This window comes from Ixodes scapularis, unplaced genomic scaffold, assembly GCF_016920785.2.
Source record: "Ixodes scapularis isolate PalLabHiFi unplaced genomic scaffold, ASM1692078v2 PGA_scaffold5__190_contigs__length_132052651, whole genome shotgun sequence".
NCBI lineage: Eukaryota > Metazoa > Arthropoda > Arachnida > Ixodida > Ixodidae > Ixodes > Ixodes scapularis.
In genome coordinates, this window is record NW_024609880.1 from 21896808 (window position 1) to 21921430 (window position 24623).

Genomic DNA, 24623 nt, shown 5'->3' on the forward strand with positions numbered 1-24623 from the left:
TCCAATAAGTTAAATTGGGACAACGTAAACGTGCTTTTAAGGAAGCAATATATCGTGACATCCTGAGAAATAAACAAGTGACTGATGATGCATTACACTTTTGCAAAGCGTTGCCACCATTAGATACCATCTGAAAATTTTACACAGAGGTTATATGGCGATAATGTGGCCACTTACTATAATGGCCACCAAGAAAAATAAAGTTGCCGTTGGTGAAACGAGGGGATTCTGCTTTCGCAATCACTTCTTCTGGTCAACGACAAACAACGAACAATCTCATAGCTGCGGTAGCGAAAACCTCCAAAGCCCCATCGGTTGCTTAGTTTTAATTTCGATATACTTTAGGAGTGTCACTCGTGGAAACAGAAAAGTGTTGTTTATTATGGTCCGGTCACGGCTGCTTCTGGCGGTGGGTGTAGCGATGCAGCCCTTATATGTAAATTTCAGTCTTCTAGCGCCGTATGTTTTTTTGCTTTTTTTTTTTTTGCCGGGATGCGAGTAACTTAATAGTTGGATTACATGGTGTTGAAGCTTAGATGAAAATATGAGGTGTTGAGGCTTCACCACTGGGTTCATGCCCGCCTTTGTGCTCTACAGTTTATGAAAGAAAAATGGTACATTCTTACACCGCTCGTCACATACAATAGACCCTTTCCGGAATTCAGCCCCATCTGGTAAGTCAAATGGTAGTTTAACTTTTACCGTACTAATGGCGGCAATGAACCCGTGGTCTCCAGTATTTTATGGGCCACCGTCACTTTCGCAAGTCAACGGTAAACAAGAACGCGCGCTTCACTTTACAATTCTTTTTCAATCTCTTTCAATGTCGATGGCGAAAAAGATGCAACCAGTCAGAACGAAGCGCCAGCCCACCTAGACGCCTTGATAACATTCTATAGACCGTTCCATTAGGGTCATAGCAGAGAGGGTAAAAGAGAAAAAAAATGCACTCCCCCTCTCCCCCGCAAGCCGTCCGCTCCGCCGAGTGGGCTGTAGCTAGCGTCCGGCTGGCGTGCAAACTGTTTAAAATCGCGTCATTTTGGAACGTTCAAGCGCAGATGCACAGATTTTGGTATGCCAGTTATCGTGTAATACTATGCTAGATAAAAAGACTCACAGGGTCCAATTGCACTGTTACCGGCGTGCAAATACAAAACAAAAATAGGGAAAACTGTGTCAGATTGGCCGGTCTCTTTGGCGAAAAGAAAACCCGGTTGCTGTACCTCTTTTACTATACAAAAGTTCGTACTGGTGTAGGCCTTTAGCGACCATGAGTGGAAGTCTGAAATAATAAATAAAAACGTGCTCTCCTGCCGCAATACACGCAACAGTTGAGGGTAGTACTGCCGGCTGACTCAACTGCTATTTAAGTAACGGAAAAAAGATATGCTAGTTTATCATTTAGCCAAATAGAACAACAGAGAGCTATAGGCTGATTTGGAGTAGCCACAACTATTCTAAGAACGCGAACCACTTCACAACGGCAGCCACGAGCGAGAGTTCGATGTTCCGTACAGCCCGCCGATACAGCCCAAAGATGGAGAACGGCAACCTCCCGGTTTGTCGTCTGCTAGCGGAGTCGGCGGCGTGCCCTCTCTCTCGTTTTACCCCGCCGAACCCGCTGAACTTCCCGGATGTGTGGAGAGGGCGCAGCGGTCGAACAAAATGGTGCCGCCCAGAGAGCGCTAAATGGAATGGTCTATACATCAAGGGGGTTTGAAGCCGAGTTTGTGCTACTAACAGATGAACTGGGCCCGAGTTAGAAATGGACGCTTACGCAGCTCTTGCATCCAAATCCTGCTTCCCGCCGCGTTAACGTCTAAAATGTATAAGCATCGAATCATCTGCTTAGGAGCATCTTCAACTTCTTCCTTCCTCAGTAAACAGAAGGCCGCTATCAGTATAGCACATATGCTATTTTTCAGATGATGATAGTGATCAAAGTTGCCAGACTGAATTCCGGAAACGGTATACTCCCCAAAATTTCAGTTTCACGTACAGCGCACTGAAGTTGAGCCGACGGAACTTGTTGGTGTTAGACTGGAGGCAGCTCATAAAACCCGTTTGCTCTACTGACGCCTAACCCCTGGTAAGCTCAGTCGGTAGAGCGCTCCACTGGAAATGGAGAGGCCCCGGGTTCGATACCCGGACCAGGCGGATTTTTTCGTTCGCGCACCAGTTACCAAGCTTTGTTTGGAGATTTGTGTTTGTCCTTTGTCCCTTTTGTTCTCCTTCTCCAGGGATTAATTTCGTCATTCCTGTCCAGCTCGCTTGCACGTTTGCATTTAAGTGCATTATAATCACAGCGATATAGAGCCGTCCACACGGACAGGAAAGAGGGCAGACGAAAAGTCATGCCGCCGCAAACTTGGCGCAGCTGAGCCAGACTGACTGACTTTCAACCTGACACCAGCTGGCCTGCGTACGTTCACTCCTTGCACTTGTTCCTTCACAAATCTCTACCCTTGTAGCTGAAAAGGGAATCACATCATTGCAAAAAAAGAAGTACGTATGACACGCTCATGAAGCAACACCGGAAAAGCTCTACAGAACATATTAGAATGTAGGAAAAAGAAATGAAACACGTTCAATGTATACAGAGCTCAACTATTTATGGCACCTGCGGGTGAAACCAGTCGATTTATACCGCAGATAAAGTTTTCGGAATGCAGAAATATTGAGGGAGTCAACGAAACATTTAGAAAAATAGTTGTTTATTTAGTGTCACAAAGAGGTCAACCAGTAGCAAATCAGCTTTTTAGCAGGTTGTCCTCTTCGTCACTGTAAATAAACAGCTATTTCTCTCACTTTTTCGGTGACTCGCTCAATCTTTCTACGGGATGTCCCTAAAAAATCTTTTTTTCTTTTTTTTTCTTTTTTTTTCTGCGAAAATACCTTACGCATTGCCCAACGCTCATTCTTCGCCGAGAGGTAGAGCTAAAGATCCAAACCAGATGCCGCACTTTCAGCCCGAACCGATATCGTATTTAAAAGATATGTGATTTTCTGAAACTTGCAAATGAGAAAATGGAGATAATTTTCTCCAGTTTTTGGTTTCTGCCGCCATAGACCCTCATGTATTCGGTACCTCCGTCGGCCGCCATTTTCTCGTTTAAATTTTCAAAAAAACACCTCACTCATAATCTTTTAATATGATATCGGTTCGGGCTCAAACTGGTGATATCTGGTTTCCTTTGGGTGAAGAATGGAAGTTCGGCCATAAGTCGACTTTTTTTTCCGGTGAAAAAAAATTGTGCATTTGTTTTATTGATTCTTACATGGACAATTTAGAAGCAGACGAAGTGCATATAATTTGATTATCATAGTTGTTCTGGAGTGCGCATAAGCCGGTCTCGACACCGCGAGTTCCATAGACTTAGGTTCCATAGAGGAAATTGCATGGTAAACTGTTTGAATTTTGTTTAAAATTAATTTTATTGAAAGATGCAAGTTGTAATTATCACGATTTGGTATTTGTACAATATTGAACTCATAAAACGTTGGCATTGAATGACAAACGCATGTCACGGGACATATAACACGAATTACATTCTTTCGAATGTGTGCGTATTTTTTTAGATTTGTAGAGGTATTTTTCTGAATACGTAACATTAGCTGGTAGTGCACATAAAAATATATATTGGTATAACAGGAGATTAACAGAAGTGTAGAGCACGCTTCGATATTTATATAAAAAACCCGCAACTCTCGACCGTTTATTACATATATGTTACGCAGTTTCGACGTCCCGTAATATATATTGGTATAACAGGAGATTAACAGAAGTGTAGAGCACGCTTCGATATTTATATAAAAAACCCGCAACTCTCGACCGTTTATTACATATATGTTACGCAGTTTCGACGTCCCGTACTATGCACCAGTTAAATATTATGCCTCTTAGTACCTGTGTACAATCTACTATGTATACATTAATTACACCGCGGGAAAGGTTGGAGGAATACGTAAGGTATCTATTTTGGGATCACAATCAAATAGCCTTTGTCTCATTGAAATTGATGCACAAATAATTAGATATTGCCCGTGCATTGAGTATATTTTAGAATTGATTTACCCTACCCATAATTTCATCAGCATCACGCTTGAAAATATAGACTGATGGCATCGGCATATACTATATAATTTACGTTATAAACAAATAGGTAAAAAAGAAGTGGTCCCAGTTTCTATCTTGCGGTACTCCAATTTTGAGTGGCCTGATATCTCATCGTTTATTAGTAGTTTCTACAACCTGATAACATATTTTAAGATATATTTTATCATATTTATCGCTAAACCCCCAACACCCAAAATATATTGCTTATGAATTAACGTGTCACGATAAAGGCGCTTAAACGCTTCATGTAAATCTATTTATATCCCAGTGTTATAAATTTATCTTCAATATTATTTAAAAAAGAGCTATTTTTGCTTCAGTATTGTAAGTTCTGACGAACGATCTTTTCAAAATCCATCCTGACAAAACGTTACAATAGAAACCTATTCACAATAACTGTATAATCTTTGATATGTAATTATTTCTAGACTTTTAGAAGATATTCATAAAATATTAGTAAAAGTTGGCAATACAGGGCGTGAGGCGCTTGAAATCAAAGCAAAAGGCTCGCAATATATTCATGACAATCGGTTCAGGAATTTACGCTTTTACGTAAATTCCTGCACCGGCAATAGTGGTGACTGCAATCTGTCAAGATTATGTAAGTGATTGGTTATTCAATAAATGCCACTAGTGAGTGAGCCCTGTCCACCTTCTCTCGTCCGTGTGTATTTTTTTCCGTTTTTGTTTATATAATCATAAAACCTACTGGGCCCAAAAGTGCCCTTTTACAAGCAGGCAGCCTCGAAAACAAAATATGTCATATACTTGCAAGGGCTAGAATGAGTTTCCACAGTAATTATTTGACACAATCAAACTTTTTGTAATCAGTTGGAAACAAGTTAGACTTCCTGAACAGTGAGAACACTTGCCCTGCTACAGGCCCCACTTTTCAGTGTTTCCAATGAAGGCTCTAGATTTGAAAAATAAATAGCTGGTAAAACCACAATTCAAAATGTAGTAGCTTTGCGTAACTAAAATATTTCTTTACATCTTATTGGCGTTTATGTGGGGCAAAGTCATTAGTGTGTTGAGCCAATTTAGGGAAATCGTCGACTATAAGAGAAGGCGCGTACATGTTAACGTCTAATTAATGTTGAGGATACACTAACGATTGGTTACTCTCTGAATACATTGGGCAATTCCGGGAGTTGTATGGCCGTTTAGTTCCAGTGATATTACCAAGGCAGACCGCGTCGTGAGCATAGTGTTGCACTTGAGTCCACGCACCACGCGCCTAGAAAAAAAGTCGGCTCTCTAGCGAGAAAACGCAAGGGGACCTCGTCTAAATGCCCCTTTAAGATCCTTTCTTCCACCCGCCTTCCTGAACACCAAAGGCCACCTCGTTTCGAACGTTTCCAAACTGGTTGCTGCTCCGCCATGCCAACCGGGCGTGATGGATCTGCCCCGGGTTAGCTGCCCTAATGATAAACTGATCGGCCCGCGCTGCCCGCTCTAAGTCGGGGTTTCGCCCGGTTCGTCTGGAATTGATCACGCGAAATCGGGCAAGAAGGGGAGGCCCCTGCTCCATGACACAAACCAGATCACCTTCCCTCTTCCGTCGAAACTCGCAATCGCCCGATTGGCGGATGGGTGGCGTCACGGGAAATATATCCACGCTCAAGAAATCAATTTAGCGCTAGGGATACACGGGTCCATTTTTCTTTCACGTGTGAAATTCACAGCACTGACGCGATTGATTGACAAAAGAGAGTGCCTCTATTCTGTACGCTATGTTTTGTTCAGCATCAGGGGCTGCAAACGTAGAAGGAAGACCGCAGCTTCGGTTGTTTGCAATTTCTCCTTCGAGATGTCGACAAACAAGCACCTTGCTACAGTGTGAGTGTGATTTATTTGGCTAAACGCGGGTTTTTAGACGCCATAGAAATACCACTTATACGTGACTCCAAGTTTCTATAGGTTGCGCTACAATATTTTCAAAATAGCGCATATAGTGAGGGTCGCAGATGCGTGAAGGCACACCATTCGCTGAGCTTGTCTGGTGTCCTGGCTTTAGTCGTCGACACAAATTATTCTGGTATAGTTTTTTATGTTGTGGACGAAGAAAATTGCAGACAATCAAAGTTGGATCACCTAATTTTTGCCTGTTATCTTGTTTCCGCATCGATGAGCCGCAATTATTAAGTGCACAATATTAAAGAAGCACGTCAAGCTACGCTGCCTAAAGTAAATCAACGCCGAAAGGAGAGGAAAAGGGCTTCTTTCAAGGTTTCTAGGTGTTCCTGCAATGCGACATTGATTTCGCGAGAGTTGCCAATAGTATTACTTTATTTAAACATGCAGCAGTGCTCAAAACATTTTAAAAATTGTTCATTAATACGCTATTCTAGACTTCAAGGGTAAAGGAAGTCTCTGACTAGCACTCTGTTTTATGTTGTTTTATTTATGAAGAAATGTAAAGGATAACACAGGTTGTGTATGAACAAGTAAAAAGCACGAAAGTTTCGTCAAAATCCACTCTAAAAGCTTCTGCAGTGAAGAATTGATGTATTTCTCAATCTAAGCCTCTCAGAAATCAAATTCTACTGACGTCATTTTATGGCATTTGCTTACCACATCGCCTAAAAGTATGACGCAAAAAGGATGTGAAGAGGGAAGGATATAATGTTTCGAAATATTGAATGGAGTTTGTTTACTTTACCTTCCTTCTTTTTTTCTTTTTTTTTTTTTTTTCAGCTCGGTAGCTCTTATAATTGGCCTGTCTTTTTCGGGTGATGTTCTGTATTACACCATTTCTCGCGTGATAAGAGCTAGCTATTAGCCACGAAATTTACCAACTCGCTCATTCTTCGAAACAACCACAAATGGCTCGAAAGAATTCTTCTTTTCAAACCGCTCGGCTTCTCCTCCTAGAAGTTGAACGAATTCAGCACTACTATGAGCATCTAGAGAGAAAAGACATTTTTATGATTTCTCTTGATAGGGATTTGACCTCGCTCACATACATTAAATCTTTTTTTTTTATTTTGTATATGTGACAAAACATTTAAATAAGCTGCTTGTCGAGTGTCCCCACAATCAATAGCTTTTTTTTTTTTAATACATCAAAATTAATTTACGCATATCCGAAGGATAGGATCCCGCTAAAACGGAGCACTTGCCGCCCGGACCATATGCCAGAGTATCCCAGTTAACCATTACCTCATTAAAAGTTATACGCGATTTTCGGAAAGCTTAAACGTCAAAAGGACAGATTTTCACTTGTGACTGCAAAATTATTAGAGTATTTCGTTCTCCCATTTCAGAATAGAGACGGCGCGTTAGGTCAGACGGCTCAGTGGCGCCATCTACAAATCTCTAACTCAACCACGATTGGTTGAGTTCGCCGGTTCGTGTACACTGCCACGCTTTTCATGAAACCAGCAGAACCTCCAAACGTGTCACGCGTTAAGGGGAAATTTAAGGGGTTCTGTATTTGAGAAAAAAAAAACACCTAAATTGTCTTTATTTGGCCTCCAGGATCACGAATATCGAGATTATTTTGCAATTTTGTGCACGGAGGCTGCAGGAATTAATTTTTTAAATACTACTGAAGCCCCTCCTTCCTGGGGCGTGACGTCATATTCGGAATTTTCGGAATCCCTGCTCTCGAGCATCTTCAGCGCCTGTCGAAGCTTTGCACACTAACTCTTTCTATTTTCAAGATAGTCAGAAATAGACGTCGCGACTCGCGTCATTACGTAAAAATATACCGGGCAAGCTTGCAATTGCACGCGCTGCCCACACAAGCGACACGCGCTTGGCGGTCCAAAGATCCTAGTATGACCTCACGAATGGTACGAGGTTTTTCGTGTTTTTTCGCGTTTAGTTACATCATCGGGGAAAACGAACGTAATATTCCGATTCACGGGATAAGAAATACGCCAGAATTCACCTCATACTCGTTTTCGTCAAGAAGTTTTTCAGCTTCTTTTTAAGGGTGGTGCTAGAATTCCTCCCAGACGGAGGAACAGAGTTGCGCGTAGGTCCGCCATCTTGTGCTAAAGCCACACTTATATATATATATATTAAATCAGAGATCCGTACTTGCGGAGTTGCTACGCTCGGAGTTTATTGTATACATTACGACAGTTTCGCTGAGAGGCCCGGCTTCGTCAAGAGATGGCATACTTGTGAGGGCATCAGACTGCGCAAAGCAGTAAGCGGCCAAGGGGGCGAGAGGGACGTGACGTCCAGAAGAATAAGAGTAAAAAGACATAAGAAAAAAAGCAAACATATTAAAACAAAATCAACCCCCTCCCCCCCCCCCCCAAAAAAAAAAAAAAGTTTGACTTGAGCGCGCTCCCTCTCGGACAGCGGGCGCCCACATCGGCTTAGCCTTATTGTCGTTCCAGAGCCTGTGCCGTCTGTTTATGACCCATTGTACCTACCGCAGTGTCGGAGATCTCATATACGTCTCATTAGCTTGAAACCCGCCGCCCTACCGTAAAAGCGCGCCCAAGTCAATTTTTGCTTTTTTTTTTAAGGGGGTGGGGGGGGGAAGGGGCGTTTGACTTTCTTTTGTCGGTTACAAGTCAAGAAGGTAGGAGAAGCTCCTCCCACAAGCGCGATGCGCCCGTTTCAAATTTCTCCGCAGTCGAAAGAAGAGTTCGCTGAAAACGCTCCTTGTTCCGCTTCAATGGATTCCAACTTGTCTCCGATCCCACTTTTTAAGAAAGCGACCTTTGTATTCATCGGGGAGGGAACCGAGCCCCTGAAAGCAGCCTTTGTATCCATCGGGGGGGAAGCTAATCCCCGAAAGTCGTATTTGTTTCCGTCGGTAGGGGAAAACTCTAATCTCCCTCTCGTGGCTTCCACAATGCTAAGTCAAAGTCGAAAGATAAAGCAAATATGTACAGAAAGGCAAGACCCTCTTCGCGCGTTGGCCGCGACGTCACGGAAACGGTGGGACGCTATTGGATGCGGAGGTGGCGGAGGGATATGGCATTCCCTTTGAGGGGCATTTGCCGCTACCTTCTTAACCTGTAACCGACAGTATGTTTGCTTTTTTTCATGTGTATTTTTACTTTTATTCTTCCTGATGTCACGTCCTTCTCGCCCCATTGGCCGCTTACTGCTTTGCGCAGTCTGATGCCCTCACATGTATGCCATCTCCTGACGAAGCCGAGCCTCTCGGTGAAACTGTCGTAATACATACAATAAACCCCTAGCATAGCAAGGCCGGAAGTACGGATCTCTGACTTATTACATTTTCCCGCTCTATTGTTCTCAAACTACTCTGCCTGACCTGTATATATATTGTCACGGGTGGTGACCAAAGGAACACTAAATAAACAGAAAGAAAGAAACGTTTAATGTGGCGAACTTGTGCCAAAAACTAAAAGGGTACAAAGATAATAACAGAGCGTCGCGGGCGTCGAAGTCGGCGTAGCAGCACAGTCGAACGCTGGGGCGAAACTGACTGCGGCTCGCCACGCGGAGCCCCTTATGTACATGCGTGGTCTTCTGGAATAATCGGCGAAGAAACTTCGACGCGTGGAACATTCGGGCCTGGAACAAGCAACATGATTCTCGAATTCTCCAGAACACTAAATTAGAGGAATAAACAAAAGACATGTCGCTCCAGGATTCGAACCCTAGCTTTTCGCGTGGGAGGCAGGCGCGATAACCATTAGGCCACGCGCGCGCTGCCTACTTGGCGAGCGCGCGCGGCATTACTCCCCGCCTTAAAAAGTGCATCGCCCCGATGCAGCACAAAACAAAAAGCAAACAAAAAGAACGGTAAACTAAAGAGTCATTTGGAATACGTAAGGTCCACTGTCCTATCGAGCGTAGTACGGCTTCATGCGCACGACGTGGACGACTTCTGGTCGTGGAGGGCGGCGTGATGAAGTCCGTGTTCCATCGGGCATCACCTCGTAGTTCAGATCACCGAGTCGACGAAGTACTTTGTAGGGTCCGAAGTAGCGCTTTAGGAGTTTCTCACTGAGACCACGGCGGCGGATCGGTGTCCACACCCACACCCTGTCTCCGGGCTGGAAGTGGACGTCCCGACGACGAAGGTTGTAGCGGCCAGCGTCGACACGTTGTTGGGCTTGAATACGGTGTCTGGCGAGCTGGCGGACTTCTTCTGCCCGTTGGGCAACCACCTGGGCGTCGTCGCTTCCGTCGAGAGCCGGTTCGTGGGGTAACATCGCGTCCAGCATTATCGTTACCCTGCGCCCATGCACCAGTTGAAAGGGTGTCACTCCGGTGGTCTCTTGTACGGCCGTGTTGTAGGCAAAGGTGACGTACGGCGGCACCTCGTCCCATGTCTTGTGCTCCACGTCGACGTACATGGAAATCATGTCGGCGATGGTCTTGTTGAGTCTTTCCGTGAGCCCGTTGGTCTGCGGGTGGTACGCCGTGGTGCGACGATGGCTGGTGTGGCTGAGACGCAGGATTTCTTGGGTCAGCTGTGCCATGAACGATGACCCTCGGTCTGTGATCAGGACTTCGGGGGCGCCATGCCGGAGGACGATGGACTCGATGAAAAACTTGGCGACTTCCACAGCAGTCCCTGAAGGGAGGGCTTTCGTTTCGGCGTACCGCGTGAGATAATCTGTGGCGACGATTATCCAGCGGTTTCCCGATGTTGACGGCGGAAAGGGGCCAAGTAGGTCCATTCCGATCTGCTGGAACGGTGCGGTCGGGGGAGCAATCGGCTGCAGGAGACCGGCCGGTTTCGTTGGCGGTTTCTTACGTCGCTGGCACTCGTGGCACGATCGGGTGTAGAGGTGGACGGCTTTGGGGAGCTTTGGCCAGTAATACTTTTCACGAATACGGGCCAGTGTTCGGCTGTAACCGAGGTGTCCCGGCGTCGGGTCGTCGTGACATGCTTGAAAGATCTCCTCCCGAAGGTCGGTCGGGATTAGCAGCAACCACGGTGTGCTGTTGTCGCCGAAGTTCTCTTTGTAGAGTACACCTTGTCGAATGGCGAAGGTCGGCAATACTCGTGAGAAGACACGTGGCACGGTACCCCCACCCCCTTCCAGGTGCTCGATTAATGCGCGCAGCTCAGGATCGTCCCGTTGACGTCGTGCCATGTCGTCGGCGTTTACAGCTCCTAGGAAGCTCTCGTCGTCATTGTCGTCGCTGCAGCCGGAAGGGGTTTCGACGGGGGCTCTGGACAAGCAGTCGGCGTCGCTGTGCTTCCGGCCGGACTTGTAGACCACTGTCATGTTAAACTCTTGTAGTCGGAGGCTCCATCGAGCAAGACGTCCTGACGGGTCCTTCAGGTTAGCAAGCCAGCAGAGCGAATGGTGGTCCGTGACTACACGGAACGGGCTCCCGTACAAGTACGGGCGGAACTTCGTGATTGCCCAGACGACCGCAAGGCATTCTTTTTCAGTCGTGGAGTAATTTCGCTCCGCCTTGGACAATGTCCGACTTGCGTAGGCGATGACTCGCTCGGTGCCTTCTTGAACTTGAACCAGTACCGCGCCAAGTCCTGCGTTACTTGCGTCCGTGTGAATCTCGGTTTCCGCATCCTGGTCGAAATGTCCAAGAACAGGAGGCGTCTGCAGTCGTCGCTTCAGCTCGTCGAATGCCTGCTGCTGCTCCTCGGCCCATTCGAACTTCTCGGCGTCCTTCGTGAGGTTTGTGAGCGGTGCGGAAATCCTTGCGAAATCTCGAACGAAGCGCCGATAGTAGGCACATAGCCCAAGGAACCTTCGCACGGCCTTCTTGTCTCTTGGCACTGGAAATGCTGCGACCGCGCGAGTCTTCTCTGGGTCTGGACGAATGCCTTCGTTACTAACCACGTGACCTAAGAACTTCAGTTCGTCATAGGCGAACCGGCACTTTGACGGCTTGAGAGTGAGCCCGGCGGTCTGTATGGCATGGAGAACCGTGCGGAGTCGTCGCAAGTGCTCGTCGAAGTCAGCTGAAAATACTACGACGTCGTCCAGGTAGACGAGACAGCTCTGCCACTTCAGCCCTGCCAGTACGGTGTCCATGACACGCTGGAAAGTTGCTGGCGCCGTGCATAGTCCGAAGGGCATCACCTTGAACTCGTAGAGTCCATCCGGCGTGACGAAGGCTGTCTTCTCTCGGTCCCGTTCGTCGACCTCGATTTGCCAGTAGCCGCTCTTCAGGTCCATCGATGAAAAGTATCGAGAGTGGCGCAGCCGGTCTAGAGTGTCGTCGATGCGGGGCAGTGGGTAGACGTCTTTCTTCGTAACCGTGTTGAGCTGCCGGTAGTCCACGCAGAACCGAAGAGTTCCGTCCTTCTTCTTAACCAGCACGACTGGAGAGGCCCATGGACTGCTTGAAGGTTGGATTATGTCGTCATTCAGCATCTCTTGAACTTGCTGCTGGATCACCTCCCTTTCCTTCGCGGAGACTCTGTACGGTGATCGATGCACAGGGCGCGCGTCGTCCTCGGTAACGATGCGGTGCTTGGCAACCGCGGTCTGGCGCACCTTCGACGACGTCGCAAAGCAGTCGCGGTATTCGGCGAGGAGGTTAACCAGCTGACGTCGTTTAGGGTCCGGAAGCTTAGGGTCAATGTCGAGCTGCGCTGGCGACGTACTGTCTTGCTGGGACGGCGAGAATTCGTCAGTAATCGCGGTGATTTCGGCGGGGTTTCGGAGTTCCTCGACGTGGCCCACGGCTGCACCTTTCGTGAGGTGTTGCGTTTCGTTTCGGAAGTTCGTCACGAGGGCCACAGTCCGCCCATCCTGAAGTTCAGCTACTCCCCTTGCGACGCCTATGCCTCTTCCCAGGAGCAATTGGAGGTTTCCCTCGAGAAGAACTTCACCATAGGAAGCTTCATCGATCCCGACAAGTACGAAAACACTCGACCGCGGTGGTAGGTTTACGTGGTTTGCGAGGACTCGGACCGTGGGTGACGTCGCTTGGGGTTCCTCCGATGGTGGAGCAGGTTTTCGTAGCGTCAGCCGGTTTGTTCCGAGGTCGATGACGGCGCCATACTCGCAGAGAAAGTCCATTCCGAGGATAACGTCCCTCGAACAGTCTTGTAGAATGACGAACCTGACAGGGCACGTTTCACCGTGGATCTCGACGCGAGCAGTGCATCTCCCGACTGGTGTAATGAGATGTCCTCCAGCGGTTCGTATTTGGGGTCCTTCCCACGGCGTCATGACTTTTCGAAGGCGGCGGGAGAGCCTCCCACTCAAGACTGAGTAGTCTGCTCCGGTGTCCACGAGTGCCGATGCGTCGTGGCCGTCAATGACGACGTTTAGGTTGTTGGACACCGTTGCAGGGGCGTCGTAGCGATGCGTGGCGTCAGGGGAGTGGGAGTGCTCCGTCGTTCTTGGAGGCTCTTTACGTCGGTCGTCTTCGGCAACTCCACCTCCAGGGGTTGCCGCGCCTAGTTTCCCCGGCGAGGAGCGAGGGGTGACAGGCTTTCACGTCGGGGTCGGTGCATCGGCGAAGCTGGACGTCGCGGCGATGGCGACCGGAACTCTCGGCGGGACGCAGGCTCGGGGGACTGGGGTCGTCGCAGGTACTCGTCGATCTCCCGAGGGCGTTCACCATACCGGGGGCGCGGGTCGTTTGGGTGGAACCCGCGCAGCCCGAGTCGTCGGTATGGGCATCGGCGGTACACATGGTCGGGTTCCCCGCAGTGGTAGCAGAGCGGGCGTCGGTCGGCCGTTCGCCACACGTCGGTCTTCCTCGACGAGGGTTGCTCCGGGCGGACGTCCTGGACTTGCCCTTCCTGGCGTCGAGGATACTGTGGCATCGGAGGGTCTCGTCGGGGTGGCGCCGTGGCCTGGCGGTTAGCTTGCGGCGGTCGTCGGGCCATGGCGGCGTAGCTCAAAGTCGGCTCCTCTGGCGTCGTCATGTTGATCGGAACCTCAGGTTGGAAGGCCCGATGAACTTCATCTCGCACGACCTCGGCGAGCGATAGGGAGGACGGGCGATCCATAGCGGGGAGCATCTTGCGGATTTCTTCCCGGACGACTTCACGGATGATGTCACGGATGCCTGGGAGGTCGGTACCAAGGTTGTATCCGGATGTCGCCAGAGTAGTCACGCCAGGGTGTCGCTCGTAGTGCCTGGCGCGTGCTAGTAGGGCACGTTCCATATTCGTCGCCTCCGTGACGAACCCGTCCACAGTTGTCGGGGGATTGCGAATGAGACCTCCGAATATCTCGCTTTTCACACCCCTCATCAGGTGTCGCAGCTTCTTCTCCTCTGTAGCCTGAGGATCGGCGCGGGCGCTCAGGCGAAGAACATCCTCGACGAAGCCGGTGACGCTCTCGTTGGGGCCCTGGGTTCTGGTTCGCAGTAGGTCCTCGGCTCTCTCTCGGCGGTGGTGGTTGCTGAACGTAGCCTTGAGATCGGTCTTGAACATGTCCCACGACGTCAAAGAGGACTCATGATTCTCGTACCAGTGCTTGGCGGTACCCTCAAGCGAAAAATAGACGTTGTTCAGGCGCTGCTCGTCGGTCCAGCAATTGTGGCGGGCAACGCGTTCATACTGGTCAATCCAGTCTTCGACGCCTTCGTATTGCTCGCCGTGGAATGGAGCAGCCGTCCGCGGTACGACGGGCAGGTAAACGACGGCTGGAGCGGCCGGGGTCTCCGACTGGTTGGCCATCGTCGTCCTCCTTGTTTGCCTGGTCCTGGGTGGCAAGGGTCCTAACTCCGGGGGTAGGCCAAGGTTCCGGCGACTTAATCGGATCTCGGTCTGGTCCTCGTTGGGTTCTTGGGGGCTTGTGTTCGGACTTGCACTCCGAGAACTCGGAGGGGAGCGCTGCACGGGCATGCGGTTACCCCGCACCTCCACCAAAATGTCACGGGTGGTGACCAAAGGAACACTAAATAAACAGAAAGAAAGAAACGTTTAATGTGGCGAACTTGTGCCAAAAACTAAAAGTGTACAAAGATAATAACAGAGCGTCGCGGGCGTCGAAGCCGGCGTAGCAGCACAGTCGAACGCTGGGGCGAAACTGACTGCGGCTCGCCACGCGGAGCCCCTTATGTACATGCGTGGTCTTCTGGAATAATCGGCGAAGAAACTTCGACGCGTGGAACATTCGGGCCTGGAACAAGCAACATGATTCTCGAATTCTCCAGAACACTAAATTAGAGGAATAAACAAAAGACATGTCGCTCCAGGATTCGAACCCTGGCTTTTCGCGTGGGAGGCACGCGCGATAACCATTAGGCCACGCGCGCGCTGCCTACTTGGCGAGCGCGCGCGGCAAGATATATATATATATATATATATATATATATAATCGTTTCTTTTCACTCCAAAGGAGTGTGGGGATTTGCAGGTGCGCCCATCTGTGTCGGTGTACTCACAACGTAACCGAGTAGTCACAAAACAAGCACTCTAAGGTTGCACGTACACAAAATAAAAGAACGCTTAGACCGCGCTGACTCAAACTCTTACACTCCGTTCACTCTTAAGCTGAGACTGCAGCCAAAGATATACAAGCGCGAGCTAGCCCGCACTCCTTACTTGTTTAGCGCGAGTCTAGTTCTCCGGAAGAACGCTTTCAAGCAGCGACCTCTAGCCCTAGTTTTTGTGGCATTGGTTGCACTCTGAGCTTAGAGCGGTACGGAAATAAAATAACGTCCAGCCCCAGCTCTCTACCCCGCGCTTCAAAGTCGGACAGCGAGAACCGCAATGCGTATCCCGCTCGTGACGTCAGTAGTTCATGCACAATCAGGGGTACTGCAGTTGCGATCCTTGCCACTTGGAGGCATCAACGCGTGACAATCTCGCCTGGCAGTAATATACGAGGATTGTCCGCGGCTTATGGGCTATACATCACGTGACCTTACGTCACGATACTTGCGTACCAATTCAGTTTCCCAACTAAATTTAGCAGTAGAATTAGCTTTGCTTGATCTCTACACCAATTCAGTTTCTCCGCTAAATTTAGCGGGAAATATCATGTAACGTGACCTAACGTCACGGGACCTACAGACCAATTTAGTTTTCCCGCTAAATTTAGCGGAAACGTTGACGTCACATCAATTATACAGCAATTCAGTTTCCCGGCTAATTCTGGTGGTCAAATTGATGTGATGTAACCTGATGTCACGTGAACTATGCACCAGTCTAGTACCGCCCAAAATTTTGCGGAAAGATTGACGTTACGTGTCCTCACTCCACCTGACCCTTAGCTTTTATATATGTATATATATTTGACTTCCTTTGTTTTCGGGGTTTTGTTTTTGTCAATGACTATTTTAACGTCCGTTATCAAAACATTTGGGACAAGATAAAACTTAGTACACGTTTCACCTCATTCCGATGGTTCTGTCCCCATTGTCTTCCGTGTTTTCTAAGTTAGGGCTGCAGTTCCTCGTTTTGCCCTCTAGTTTAGTGGTTCGGAGCACCTAAGGTATTTAATGGGTTCATTTTTCTGCTGGGGCAATTAGGCTTATCCTAAATTTTCTTTTGTGTGCTTTTTTTCATTTAGGATCGTAGTCTAAAAGACCTTGAAGAAAAGATATTTTCGATAGAGTGAGCTCAGCAGGCAAAAAAAATCCTTTCTACCGGAAATGATGTCATAGACTTGACGTTTAGAACACCCTGTAACGCCGAATTAGAGCGCAGATCTTGGGGAGGAGGAGGGAAGGGTACTGAGGGGAGGGTATGCCCCTCCTCCCTCCGCCTCATCCTCCCTGCTACTTCTCCCCTCCTCCCTCCTACTCCTCCTCCTTGTCCTCCTCCTCCTTTTCTCCTCCCTCCCCTCCTCCTCCTCATCTCTCTTCCTTCTCTCCTCACTTCTCTTCCTCCCTCCTCCCCCTCCACCTCCTTCCCCCTCCCTACTTCTCCCTCCCCCTCCCCTCCATCTCCTCCTGCCCCTCCTCCTCCCTTCCCACTCGTCCTCCTCCCCCTCCTCCGCCCTCCTCCTTCCCGCGCGTTGTATCATGGGAAATTTCCCATAATGCACCGCGCGGTTACGCCGACGGCGACGCTGACACCGCTCAAGCCGGAAACGGGCGCCTAACAGCTGCGCTCTAAAAAATGAAACCCGAAAACTTAGGTCCCTGATGACACGTTTGCTATATTATAGAGGACTGTATATTTTCCTGTAAACAAATTAAAACGACCACTTTTTAAATACTGCATTTCATGCATTCTAGGATTTTGGAGGTAAAGGTCGCTGCCAATGTTTAGACTAAATCAACATATGGTTAGCACGAAGACGGCGACTCTGCTGTACATATGCAGCGCGTCGAGAATAGCATCAATCCTATCGAGATACAAGGGAAGCCTTGGAGTGCCAGCTCAAAGCTCTAAAAATACCTCTCACTGCTCTATCTAGCGCTACAATCAGCACATTTTAACCCTTAGAGAGCGCGCCCACAGATATGCTTGTGTTTCAAGCTTCGGAGTGGACGCATTTAAGCGCCATTGTGAAATAAAAGAGCTCAATCAAACAATGGAGTTTTAGTTTTCTGTACGTTGTGGAGAGCGGGCCCTGCATGTGCGCGCTCATTCCATGCGGCACACACTACTAGTAGCTCAAGAATGCCGAAATGCTGAGTTAAACTACCCAATATACAGATAGTCATCAACCACGTGACCCTACTATACTCTGGAGCACATGGTGACTTCACACAAATTGATGGCAATATTTTTTTTTCAAGTTCACTTATGAGATTTTATTCAATACAGGCATCAACGAATAGAATACGTCGACGCGTGCTTTTTCGCTCGCGTTAGTCTGAACTTAAAAGAAATGATATATATATATATATATATATATATATATATATATATATATATATATATATATATATATATATATATATATATATATATATATATATATAGTGTGTTGCGTTGTTCCGGGTCCAAGCAAGGAGACGACTGTTTGCGGTTCGGCTTTTTAATTCCAAACTGACCGCCACCGGCGCGAGCCCCTCGCTCGAGTCCGTGGCGCCGAGACAGCCCGTCGTCTTCTTCCTCGTAGCAAATGCCCGGGGAGAAGCGTAGGTCGTCCCGACCGAAGGCTGCAGGCGTTGAGGGTGATGGGGAAGGGTGCTATGGTGTGAATGGGGGATGGTAGGGCTTTATGCGGCTGACGTGAACAATGTCTGTTGAGGTTCGACGGCGATCGTGGAGGGGTTGCGGGAGTTGCACTCTGTAGGTGACGTCGGAAGTTTTGGCGATGATTTTGTAAGGCCCGGCATATCGATGAAGCAGCTTGGTTGCTTTGCCTAGTTGTCTAGTTGGCAGCCAAATCCAAACTAAGTCGCCGGCAGAATACCTTGCAGGCCGATGGGTGGCGTTGTACTGCAGGGATTGTCTTTGCTGCGAGGCGCGGGTACGTTCACGTGTAAGTTGGCGTGCTTCCTCCGCTCGACAGATTATCTCTGCAACGCTGGGGGAGAGCCGGGTGACATTGTCGCGGGGAGGAAAAAGTGTGTCTAGCTGGGATACTGGGAAGCGGTTATAAAGAAGGAAAAAAGGAGAATAGCCGTGTGTGTCGTGAACTGCAGTGTTATAAGCGTATGTTACAAATGGGAGTACTGCGTCCCAGCGGCGTTGGTCGACCTGGACATACATAGACAGCATATTTACAAGTGTGTGATTGAATCGTTCGACCATGCCATTTGTTTGAGGGTGGTACGCAGTCGTAGGTGTGTGCACAGTGCCGCAAACATGCAAAAGATCTTGAAGAATCTGAGAAAGGAAAGCACGACCACGATCGCTGATCAGCTGGCGAGGTGGGCCATGCCGTAAAATGACCTGAGAAAGAAGAAATGTGGCAAGTTCTCTGGTTGTACCTTGAGGCAAAGGGCAAGTTTCCGCGTACCGCGAGAAATGGTCGATTGCGACAATCACCCAGCGGTTGCCTGAGAAGGATTTAGGAAACGGACCGAGCAAGTCAATGCCGACTCGCTCAAATATATAGTGAGGTGGTGGGAGGGATTGAAGGAGACCGGCTGGTTGTTGGGTAGGCTTTTTCCGCCGCTGACATTTGATGCAGGACGTGACGTATTTGAAGATATCACTATACATGCCTTGCCAGTAAAAGTTGGTGCGGGCCCGCAGGTACGTTTTGTAAACGCCCATATGACCGGCAGTAGGGTCGTCATGCAATGCCAACAGAATATTCGCTCTGAGGTGTTTGGGAACGACGAACAGGAGATCAGGACCGTGTGGATTATAGTTTCGGCGATGCAGTATGTTATTCTGAAATTCATAAAGGCGGGTTCCTCGTTTGTCCTTCTGGGTTAGGTTAGGGTTTTGAAGAGTAGCAATAATCCTCTGTAGTTTTGGGTCCTTCTGCTGTTCGGTACCGAAATCAACGGACGCCGTTAGGGACACTGCGGCGGCGAGGGCTCCATGGTTTTCGGGGCAAGCATCAACTGGATTCCGAGACAGGCAGTCGGGGGCTTCATGCTTCTTTCCAGATTTGTAGCAGATGGAAACGTTGTACTCTTGCATCTTGAGCGCCCATCGGCCTAGGCGTCCACTGGGATCCTTTAAATTAGCCAACCAACACAAGGCATGGTGGTCGGTGATTACCTTGAATGGACGTCCAAAGATATAGGGTCGAAACTTTGTTATGGCCCAGATTACGGCTAAGCATTCTTTTTCTGAGATGGCATAGTTCCTTTCGGCTTTTGACAATGATCGGCTGGCATATGCGATGACATGGTCGTGGCCTTGACGCTTTTGAATTAAAACGGCGCCTAGTCCAAGACCGCTCGCGTCTGAGTGTATTTCGGTATCGGCTCGCGGGTCAAAATGGGCTAACACGGGCTGTGTTATTAAAGCTGTTTTTAAGGATTGAAAGGCCTTCTCCTGATTTTCGCGCCATATAAATGGTATATCCTTTCTAAGAAGGTGGTTGAGGGGCGCAGAGATGTGAGCAAAACCACGGATGAAGCGACGAAAGTACGAGCACAGACCTAGAAAAGACCGTAGTGTTTTGGGGTTTGTCGGACGAGGAAAATGGGATACGGCGGTGAGCTTGTCGGGGTCTGGCGTTATTCCCTGTGTATCGACGACATGACCGAGTATCTTGAGTGTCTGAGAGGCGAACTTGCATTTCTTAAAATTCAACTGCAGGGAAGCATCTCGGAAACACAAGAGAACAGCGCGCAGTCGAGATAGATGCTCATCGAAGGTAGAAGAGTACACTACTACGTCGTCTAAATAACACAAACATGTCGTCCATCTTAGGCCACGTAATAAGGTATCCATCATCCTTTCGAATGTGGCAGGGGCATTGCAAAGCCCAAAGGGCATTACGCGGAACTGGTAAAGGCCGTCAGGTGTCACAAAGGCTGTTTTTTCTCTATCCCTTTCGTCGGCACTAATCTGCCAATAACCAGAGCGCATGTCGATTGAGGAAAAGTACCGGGAGCCATATAGGGTATCAAGGGCATCATCTATACGTGGCAGAGGATAGACATCTTTTTTTGTGATCTTATTCAAACGCCTGTAATCGACACAAAATCTCCAACTGCCATCTTTCTTCTTCACGAGGACAACCGGTGAAGACCAGGGGCTAGATGAGTCTTCGATTATTCCTTGTTGTAACATGTCATTGACCTGCTTTTGAATAAGTTGGCGTTCAGTTTGGGAAACGCGATAGGGACGGCTTCGTACTGGGCGGTGGTCTCCTGTGTCGATAGTATGTTGTACAGTGGAGGTTCCACCGAAAGGTTTCGCATCGATGTCAAATATATCGGTAAAATTGTGTAGAAGCTTTGATAACTTGTCACGCTGTGTAGGCGGTAAATGAGGGTCGATCATTGTCAAGAGTGCGTCAGATTTGTGTTCGCATGGTTTAGTAGGTGGTGACTCTTGTTGGGATGGTGTGAGGCTAACACTATTAATGTGTTGGATTGCCTGAATGTCTGCGGTGCCGACGCACGTACCAGCGGACAAAACCTGAGTAAGATGCGTCGTATTAGTAACCCAAACAGAAGTTCGGTGGCCGCGGGAGGCTGCAAGTGCTGTAGGTAAGGCAATACCTTTTTGAAAAAGAAGTTCCCTGTTAGGTTCAATCAAGTAATCAGAGTCGCTGACGTCTGCATCTAGCTGTATGAGCGCTGTGGTTAATGGTGGGATTCGGTAGTCGGAGGCGGATCGAAAATCAACGGTTTGGCACGGAGCGGAGTCGGGCGAGATTTCAATGTCACTTAAATGCACTTCTTTCCTACCACAATCAATAAGGGCGTGACGGGTAGCTAAAAAGTCCCATCCGAGGATAACATCATGGCTGCAGTGAGATAAAATGACAAAACAATGGCGATGAGAGTCAGTGCCAATGGTTATGGAGACGGAAACCACGCCGAGCGGATGAGTCAGAGATGTGTTAGCAGTGCGGATACATCCACCTTCCCAAGGCGTGCCAACAAGTTTTAACTTTTTTCTAACGTTTTCACTGATAATCGAAATAGATGCACCAGTGTCGATTAATGCCGTGAATCTCACCTTCTTGATAATAATGTCTAGTAGGTTTGAAGATGAAAATGATGGCGGGGGATGTTGATTTGATGTAGAAGCAGCTGTACCCCCTTGAGCTGCCGCTTTTAGTTTTCCCCGTGAATGAATGACTTAGGAAAGGTCTGGTCGGACCGGAGGGGTGATGATGAGCGATAGACAGGTGATGGGGTCCTGCTGCGGCGACCACGGTTGCCGGGGGACGCTGAACGTCGTGGCGAGCTGAGTCTGGTGGGGTACCTCGTGTCCCAATCGCCGCGATCTCGGTTGTCGTAACGGTCTTCGCTGAGGTCATATGGAACTGGCCGTCGTGACGCGTATACAAGTCGAGATGTGTCCCACTGGCGACGGTTACAGTAGCGTGCGACATGTCCCTGGATGCCACAATAGAAACAAATAGGGCGCCGAGTGGGCTGAAGATACTGCTGGTGCCAACCGCGATCCCCGTTGTTGTTACGCTGAGTAGGATATCTTGGCTGCTCGACAGGCTGATTGAAAGAATTCTGGTGGTAGTGTGCGGGTGAGGCAGCGCACACAGTTTCTGTGAGAGTTGGAGTCGATGCCGATAATTCTTCGCGGATGAGCTGCCGAAGGCTGTCTTTAGTCGTGGTTTGCTGCTCAGCTGCAAGAGGAAGCTGGGCCGACGGCAACAGGAGCGCGAGTTCCTCTTTGATGAGGTCTCTGATGAGAGTTTTCAGCTCACTAGTCGGAGCGGATGCTGAGGGGACGCAGTTTTGCAGCCTGGAAACGGTGGCTTGGCCAGCGATGCGTCGGTTCCTATGCGCTTCCCATCGTCGACACTCCTCCTTTAATTGAGTTACCGTAGTTGGGTTGCGCGACACCAGCATAGTAAACGCGTCTTCGGCGATGCCTTTCAATATATGTGCCACTTTCTCGGACTCGGGCATTGCAAGATCCACGCGTCTGCAGAGGGCTAGGACGGCTTCGATGTAAGTGACTACTGCCTCGCCCACCGTCTGTGCACGAGAAGCAAGCGCGTGTTTTGCGTTTTCTTTGCGGCTAACCGGGCAACCAAACACGTCAGAGAGCTTCGTCTTGAAGTCATCCCATGAGCTGATCTGGTCCTCGTGGTTGTCGAACCAGACCTTGGCGGTGTCGCGGAGGTAGAACACGACGTTAGCGAGTTTAAATGTGTCGTCCCAGGCATTATGGAGGCTTGCCCTTTCGAATGTACGAAGCCACTCCTCGACGTCGTCTGTCCCGAAGCCGGCAAAGCTGGGGGGGTCCCTGTGACGATACAGGATGGATCCCGTGCGAAGTGGAGCGGCTTGCTGCTCACCTTGGGCCATTCCGGCCGGTGGTAGTTGGCGGTTGCTGCGAAGTAACGTGATGGCAGCAGAGGTGCGAGGAAGGACCAACCTCCACCAAGTATGTTGCGTTGTTCCGGGTCCAAGCAAGGAGACGACTGTTTGCGGTTCGGCTTTTTAATTCCAAACTGACCGCCACCGGCGCGAGCCCCTCGCTCGAGTCCGTGGCGCCGAGACAGCCCGTCGTCTTCTTCCTCGTAGCAATATATATATATATTCGGTTCTATATATATATATATATATATATATATATATATATATATATATATATATATATATATGAACGAATATGTGTAGATGAATGAACCGTACTTAATCCAATGAATTAAGGAATCCAAGTTTTTCAGGAACCCGCCGAAAGCCGAAAAACGGCGGAGCCAGGATTTCGGCTTTCGGCGGGTTCTTGAAAAACTTGGATTCTTTAATTCATTGGATTAAGTACGGTTCATTCATCTGCACATATTCGTTCATATCCTCCTCGGAGACCACGTACGATGACGTGAAGTGCCCGTGTTGTATATATATATATATATATATATATATATATATATATATATATATATATATATGTGTGTGTGTGTGTGTGTCTGTGTGCGCGTGTGAGTGTGCGTTCGTGTGTGTGTGTGCGTGAGTGCGTGCTTGCTTGCATGTGTGTGTGTATGTCTGTGTGTGTGTGTGTGTGTGTGTGTATCACTATAGTGCAATGTGAAGGCTCATTCACACTGCCCCATTTTCTTACATTAATTTACGTTGCGAGATATTCCGTTCAAGTCACCGGTACCTGTGTGCTTCGCATTAAGCATGGCTACCAGTTCAAGAAAAAAGCATGATACGCGATATTCGAGACACGAATATTTGTGTTACTTATACGTAACGTACCTTAGCTTAAGAAAATGGGGCAGTCGGAAGGAGCCTCTAGGGAATATAATGTTTTTTAGAGCGATTAATTTTTTTGTTTTTGTTTTTCAATGTAAGTGAAGAAGCCGAAAAAAATACACACATTATTATCTGGTTGCTTGGGTAGTGGAAGGTTTATCTGCTTAAAATAGCGAATGGTACTCTTACGCTACAAGAGCAATTTCGCCAATGCACGCAGAAAGCTAATTTGGGTTTCTTTCATCACGCAGTAGCGATTAAGCTTTTTAACCGTCAAGTGTTGCAGTACCTTCGCATACACACAACAGTAATTGATACGGCAATGTTTCGGTTTTTTTAGATAGACACATCCGCACCAAAGATCAAGGCGTACCCGAACCAACCGCAAATAACGGCTGAGCTAATTGTCTAAAATGTTTGTTTGTGCTAGTTTGTTGCTTAAATTGTCTAAAAATAATTATCTTCCCTTTTTCCTTTGGGTCCCAAAATACCCTTCGGTTTCTGTTTCCGGTCGCCAACAATAGTTGCGCCACTAGGCATTGACGCTGCAGACACCAAGTCGCTTGTGTAGCTCAAGCAGGCTTCGCGTGGCTTAGTCACATGAGGGGCTCAGCATGCCAGGAAGACACAGGAGCCATATAGTTTATTATCAGACCGCAATCTACTCCTCTCATTTGCATTACACAGCGCGACTACAGCACCAGACACCCCCCCCCCCCCCCCCCCCCCCCGCTAGCGGTGTGAGCACTTTGCGTACTGAAAACGCACTCGCATTGCGCTGCCCACGCGGTCGCACTTTCCCACTGCAGTGAGAGAGAGGGCTGCCGCAGGGGCACCGAGGTAGCGGAACCGCCGAGACAGCAGAGACGGCTGTGCCTGCTCTCTTAACTGGTTTCCACGA

The 24623-nt window shown here is 48.5% G+C and overlaps 1 protein-coding gene across 1 annotated transcript in view; it reads left to right on the plus strand.

The window, feature by feature from the left end:
- LOC8040819 (neuroligin-4, Y-linked) overlaps positions 1 to 24623 on the plus strand; it is a 245611-nt gene that overhangs the window by 187007 nt on the left and 33981 nt on the right. The window lies entirely within an intron of this gene.